The sequence below is a fragment of the Macrobrachium rosenbergii genome, chromosome 25, assembly GCF_040412425.1.
Source record: "Macrobrachium rosenbergii isolate ZJJX-2024 chromosome 25, ASM4041242v1, whole genome shotgun sequence".
NCBI lineage: Eukaryota > Metazoa > Arthropoda > Malacostraca > Decapoda > Palaemonidae > Macrobrachium > Macrobrachium rosenbergii.
In genome coordinates, this window is record NC_089765.1 from 43,249,030 (window position 1) to 43,256,695 (window position 7,666).

The 7,666-nt window shown below is 38.3% G+C and overlaps 1 long non-coding RNA gene across 1 annotated transcript; it reads left to right on the plus strand.

The window, feature by feature from the left end:
- The first annotated feature begins 1,179 nt into the window (after window positions 1-1,179).
- LOC136852150 (uncharacterized) lies at window positions 1,180-6,088 on the plus strand. The gene is made up of 3 exons (XR_010857087.1): window positions 1,180-1,271; window positions 2,482-2,627; window positions 5,869-6,088. It is a non-coding gene; the product is annotated as an uncharacterized lncRNA (long non-coding RNA).
- Window positions 6,089-7,666: the final 1,578 nt, after the last annotated feature.

Below are 7,666 nucleotides of genomic sequence, written 5' to 3' on the forward strand. Positions count from 1 at the left end.
TTCCTTGATTTAAAAGGCAGGGTGACCTAAAGAGAATTTCTTTAAAATCTTGCTAAACCTACAATCATCTCATAGTAATAATGCAAACTGAAAATAAATCATAAAGCAAAATGCTTAATTTAATGACACCTTCTTGATAAACAGTTTCCCCGACATACGAGTACCGGTCTACCCTCTGTATACAGCCTTATAGGGTCCCCATCCCTCACTTACCAATTATGTTTATATATATTGGGTTGGTCCTGTAGAAGTCAGCTGGACTGGGAAAACATTGTTCTCGAGGAGGAGGTGCTGTTTTTTTTTAATGGAAGTACATCACAGTGTTTAAATGCGCCATAGTACCAGCAGGATGGAGTTGTAATTTCTTTTAAGATTTGCTCTTCTGAGTGGACTATTGTTACCGGGTTGCAGAAGTAGAGGGTAATGTGGTTATTGTTGTTACTGATGTCTCTCTCCCTCCCCATTTGTCTGGGTGCCTTTCTTTCTAGAAACCTCTCGGCCATGTTAGCAGATGAATTATTATCCTTTGGTGAAGACAGAAGGATCTTAACACCCTCTCTTACACCAACCGATCAATTTTCTAACTAAATCATAAATCATGAGCGCAAGTATAATGGGCTGCAATCACAAGAGCAAGAGGTGGGGAGGAGAGAAATTACAGACATGAGCATTGATTACCCAGCACACACACACATATATATATATATAATATATATATAAATAATATATATAATATATATATTTATATATTGTAATATGCTTTTTCACATTAGAGGTTTTAACAGAGTACCCTTTTGCCTATCCTCACTCAGCATTAGAGCAAAAGCCCCCTTATATATATATATATATATATATATATATATATATATATATATATATATATATATATATATGTGTGTGTGTATTTATATATATGTCTGTTGGTCAAGTGGTTACCATGATTCCTGAGACTGGTCTGTAGTAAAGGCTGTTAAGACCAGTTTTCTGGAAGAGTCCCAGTGACTCTTTGAACTAATCAGTGAATTATGTGCCTGGTAATTAGTCAGTTGTGGTAGATCGCAGCTAATGTGGAAAATAGCATGGATCTGTCTACCTCATTTCATACATGTGCACACAAACACACATATGTATATCATTACTAATGACAAAAACTGAATCTCTTAATCTTTTGTTTTATCTGCAGGTTTCATTTTAAGTATGGAGAAAACGGACGTTAGTGCAAGTACTCGACCTTGGTGTTGTAGCCAGTTCTTCAGGGAAACATTAAGAAAGTGAGTTTCGAATTTTCTTTGCATTTTAACAAGTATTCCCTCTTCGCTTTGTTTTCCTCAGCAAATTAATAGACATTTTTGGATTCTTCAATATCTAAGACGCCTGGCTTATATTCTTCCCCTTTCTCCTTATGGGGTTCTGGTCTCATGTATCATTCTTAACTGATGTTCACAAAAATACAAGGAAAAGAGCAGATTTCCAAATTCTGTGCTTTTTTGTCTTATGTCATAGTATGACCGTATCCAACAACTAAAGGATGATTACTAGCGATCTTGTCATCATTAGATATGGTCATATATCCGATAAAATATAAAAGCACTGAATTTGAAAGTCTTCTTTTCCTTGTATTTAGGTACAGCAGTAACTTTTTTAGTGATGGATTTCCTTTCTTTTATTTTACCAACATCACCTCAGAATGGTACATGAAACCAGAAACCAGAAGCCCAAAAGGAGAAAGGATTTAAAATCCACACTATACATTTCTCTAAACGAAAAGTACCCCTACCACAAGTTGTGCAAGAACTTTTAGACTGAGTTAGATAACTGTAGTGCCATGACAAACACATCACAGTGTCTTACCATAATTCACTGATCTCGAGCAGTATGGTACACAATTTTTACAGCAGGCATTACAAGAATTTCCGTTTTTCCAAAGAATGTATTAAACAGTCATAACGAATCCTGATTATTAGTTTCTCCCTATTGAAATTCAAACTGGGTGCTGTTTTCTTGTTGAACAGATTCTCGAGTCTCATTTTATCATTCAAGTGCTTATTAAGTTTGTTTTTTCTCTGATATATCTCTTGTATAGATTATAATTGCTTGTGTGATTCTTTTTACATGTTGGACTGCTTTCCCTATTGGAATGCAGTCCAATTGTAACTACAGTTTGGGCACTGATAAAAATAATAATTTACCTTTGTAAATGTTTGGAACTCTTTGAACTGTCTTTTGTACGTTTAGCTAATGGTTCAAGAATAGTCCAGAAGTTCAGAGACAGACAGATGAATTTTAATATTAAATGTAACACCGAGAAAGAGATGACCTTTGAAAGTTGGAGAGATAGAAAGAGAGATGCCAGAGCATTAGGAATTTCGCACTTTGCTTGAATTGTTTTTATATTTATATTCCTATCCATACATGCATACACTGGTTACACCAAAATGTATATCATATTCATATCCTCTCTCTCTTATACCCCCTTTTCAGATTTACCTGGTACTTTACGAATCGCACGAGTAAGTTGCTTTTGCTAGGACTATTGGTTCTTGTCCTTTTTGTAGCTAAGTTTGGTGGGCCATCTTTTAATCCAGAGAACCTTCTCCAACCTCTTGGAAATATTATGAAGGAACAGGGTGAGTATTTTATATATTCTAATGTGATATTTCACAAATCATTGTACTTTTCTATAAACTTACCTTCATTTTGAACATAATTTGTTACAGGGTCCATTATTCTCCAGGGGTTTGTACAAAAATCATGCTGGGTCTACAATGGATGACCCTGAACTCTTGAGGAAGAGTCAATCAGAGCTTAAGTGCCATATTTAGTCCATTAGCAGCTTTTTCTAGCAGCAGGCATGGCGATATTGATTCTGTCAGTCACCAGGGGTTTGTGCAAAAACAAAGTTGTGTCAACCAAAGCTAGCAGAGGTCAACCTGGAGTTCTGGCCTCACTCTCCCTTGGGGGGGAGTGAGGCCAGAACTTAAACACCATATTTAGACAGTTAGTGGATTGATTTTTAGTGGTAGGTTACGGGAGTATTGAGTCTACTAATCACTGGAGTGTTTATATCAAAACCATACTGGTTTACCAGGTTGCTCCGACAGGTCACCAGAGTAAGGAATAGGACACACAGGATTCTGGGTTAAGACTGACTTTATTCTACAGAATCAACAGTTTTTGTCTGAACATGCTTACAGAAAACTAGTTGACCAAGCATGAAGACAGTAAATAGGTGAGTGACCTATAAGTCACATGAAAGTGAGTTTGCATCGTGACTGGATGCCATATCTGGTGCCTAAAAGTAGCTACAAGAGTGAAACTTCTTTGTTTTAGAGTTTAAACTACCAGGAAATGAAACTATGCTTTAAGAAAAGTCAAGTAAGCTCTCTGGAGGCCTTACCTTCAGGTACTTCTGAAAGCAGTGTTCCTTTGGTTGTCTGTCAGTTTTTCATGTCAATGCAGAATAGGTGTTTTGTCCTTGGAAAGCACATTAGTCAAAGCAACAGGATTTTTGTGGATAACTTTATTCAAATGTCCTGCCATTTTTTCCTTATGTTCTGCCATTTTTTCCATACTGTTGCCCACAATATTCCCAGCTTCATTGCTAAACCCAGGTTTAGTCATCAGGTTCAGCAGCCTCCCACAAGGTGCTTTTATAACCATGTGCCCGTACATCATTCACATCACCACCACATGACCTCTACCATGTGGTCAACAGATTGCCTGTAGCTACCATGCGACCTTCAGGCCCTATTAAAACAAGTCAGAGCCCACTAATAAAGTCAGTTGTTTATCTGCATCCTGTGTATGAGTTTCCTGATAGAATAGAAAAACATGGTTCTCGCACCTAACCCCTGGAACCTAATGGACTGAATACAACCATGCCTACCACTATAAGACAATCAGGCATAGAAACCTCATGAAACTGTCTGATGATGAAAACATGGACATGAAAGCCATTACCTCCATCAGTTTGGTTCCAAAGGAAGGACAGTTCTGCCTCTGAAACATCACAAATTTGAGGTAGAAGGTGGATTATGTCCTTGAGAAAATCCCAGCCACCTTCTTTCCTTGGATTGCATGCATGCTTAATGCCCATAATGAGATGATCAAATACAGTGACCTGCTCAAGTTCCTGATATCCCAATTCTTTCTGCTGCCAGTTGCCGGCACATGTTGAACCCTCAACCTACTCAACTCCTCAATGGAAACACAACAGCAAGGGCATCTTGGGATGAACTTGAGTCCGCTGGTGCTGCTGGCCCAGCCTGCCAACAGGAAACCCAAGAAGGCCAACCTGGCAAGGGAAATATGGCTCTGCTGACTGCTGACCAATATCAGGGTTGCCCTCCCTAATGCTGAAAGAACACCGGTTTCAGACCTCATATAGAAGGCAGACAAATTGTTAGAGGCCTCTGAGGCCACACAACATGCCACTCACAACATCTTTAAAGCCAGACAAGACCAAGACTAGGACTTAGACTAAGATAACATTGGAGTGATACAAAATAACACTATGCAAAAGTGCCCCTTCCAACAGAGACAAGGGCTCCTCTGCCAACCTCTCCTCTGCATATACCACCACAACTTTGGCAAAGATGCACAGAATTACGCACCTGGATGCAGTTACTGTATATGAAAAACTGAGCAGGGCAGCCACCCAAGATAATTATGGTGGCTCCTGCAACCTCAGTGGCTACCCACTACACCAGATTCTAGATCACCAACCAAGCCTCCAGAAGGAAGTTCCTAGTGGACATAGGGGGCCTTCAATTCCATCCTCCTGCCATCACCATGGACCACTGGAAACTTCCAGATGCCAACCTATTACTTGTGCCCAACCATCATGAAATCACTGGATCTTCATTCTCCACCTCAAAAAGAAAAAATACCAGTGGAATTTCATCGTTGCCAATGTCCAGACGCCCTTGCTTGGCACCATCTTCCTTGGGACTACCTGTAAACATAGCCCATAACCATCTCCTGGAACCTGCCTCCTTCCAGATTGCACCACAGGTTAAATACAGGGAACCATTATATTGGCACTCTGTATGTCTCTGACACCTATAAACAGCAAAATGAGTCCTCATCCATAAATGAAGAATGCCAGATGTGATATCTGAGCAGCTGGGCTTACTGTTTGCCAGATATTGGTTCTTACAGGATGCTACAAGGAATCAGTGGCCTATCTTATAACATCAACCCAAGCAGCTTTTCATTTAGGAATCTCTGTGGCATGGCTGGGTTTTCAGTAATTTTTTGTTGGCCTAAACAGGCATGATGTTTCATACCTTTATTTTGGTAATGTCTTGTTTGTCAAAAATCTCATAACACCTCACATACTTCACATACTTTAGCCCATTACTGTATTTTGAAAAAAATTAATTTTTTTTTTTACTTTTTGTAGATTCTCTTCCTAGGACAAGTCATGTAGTGAGTGTTTGCTTACCACTATGTTTGTATCCACTCAGATCATAGATTTTATGCTATTAGGACCATGAAGATCCAGGCTTAAGGTTCAGCAAATAGCTAGTTTCCTTAAATAGAAGATTGCATCAGTAAAATTTCTATAATATGCAGAGTATTTATACTGGATTCATACAACAATTTTCAAATGAAATGTATTTTCAAAATGGTTCTTGAAATGAAAAATGGCATCTATATCATCTTGAGTCATTCATTGTTAGCAAACAATAAACGAAAATTATACAAATGTTAGACAATTACCTACTATTGATAAATCATATTGCCCCGAATGGAGCTATAAACTTAATTAACAAAATATTCGCACAACTTATGTGAAGTATGTTTTTTTTATTCACCCCTTCATAAAAATAAATACTATTTTCATCAAGGCTCTTTTTTTTTCAGAAGTCGTTGCCTGTGTAGAAAGAGGGGAAGTGAGTGTTCAAAAAGAAAAAGACCCAAGAGAAGAAAACAATTTCAGTGACATCAGACAAGAAACACCAGAACCTGCACAAGAGGATCTTACTGTTATAAGCATTGACGTCAGGAGGAGATTAGCATCTACCCTGGTAGAAGTGTATAGGGAAATCGTTCTTCAGACAGGTACATATTCATTGGTGCTTCAACTTTTTTTTACCATTATTTTACTTCAGAAGATATTTGAAGGTGTTTTATACTTGTAGTGACAATATTAACACATTGGACTTCCTCTATAAATGATACTATATGAAAAGAGAAAACATTCAAGTAGTTTTACCCATTCTTTTGTTTTTGTTACCTTCATGACCACATACTAGTCAGTGATCATCTTATTTGAAAATGTGGTCAGGAAACCAAAGATCTGTTCTGTTCCTAGCATGAGCAGTGTAATAATCCAACCTCTGTCCATGCTAATGACAAAAATTTTATGAAACAAAAATTAATATTAGGTATAGACGATTAACAATAACTATACAAATAATGTTGGAAAGATTATCCAAAATGCCTCAAACACCTCTAAAAAGATCTTTCCCCCAAACAGGTCGTCAATCAGTTATAGATACCAAGCTGGCTATAAAGCTAGCAGCAGTAGCTGAAGAGTTGGATCCGAGGATAAGTTTATCGTTGCAGACTCCTAGGGAATATTCTGCCCTATTTGCTAATGTCACTTCAATCAAATCTTTGCCGAACAACTCTCGGCATGTATGTCCTGAAGTATATAAACCTACTTTTGATGCATTAGGTCAGGTTGGCATGAAGTCTGAAGATTGTAACTATGTTCCAAACTTCAACAAAGTTCTTACAGTGGTTCTTCCAGCTACATCCTGGACACCTGAAAGAGTTAACTTTGTTGTCAAACAAATAAGACAACACTATAACATCACAATTGTTCCCATCGTGATGTCAAAAAATGCCATTGACACAAGTGTACCCAATTTGAGGATTGCAATGATGGAGAATGGTGTTAATGAGTCTACTGTAATGAATCAGTTATTTAAAACTATTGAAACACCATTTGTACTAATGGGAACATCACTGGCTCACTTTAACAACCAATCATCTCTTGAACGGTTGGTGCGCGTCTTAGATGAGGTAGAGCAGGTTAAAGTGGCTGGAGGAGCAGCTAGAGATCTTGAAGGACTCTGGAACCATGGATGCCTTCAGCAACGCATGGCTGTCTATGAGGCTCACTATGCCCTTGGTTATTATTATTCTAAGTATGAATGTATGTACTGCGATGACTTACTGACACCTTTTGTTACTTCAGTTGCCCTACTGAAACAAATACCATTTCAAGAAGGCCTCAGTGGCCATCCCATGTATCGGGATTGGTTTGCAAAGTTACGTGTAAATGGCATTTTATCAATGACTTGTCCTGACGTTATGTTCTATGTTCAAACCCATCCAAAAATGGATGAGCAACAATGGCTAATCGTGGCTAAGCAATGGTTTCTTGAGAAGATTACTTCCTTTGATGACAAAGTCTATGCTTTTGATTGTAGTTCTGTTGGAATTTCTTGTTTAGGTCCTCTAGGCACGATTGCATCTTTCCAACTGGCTCCTTGCTGCAGGGCTCTAATGACGAAATATCTAACTTACTTGACAGACTATGGAAAACAAAATAACTTGCATTATGAACTACATGCTGGATCTGTTCTTGGAGCTCTGAAGATGAATGGGTACTTACCCTGGGACTATGACCATGACATTAGTATATTTTGCA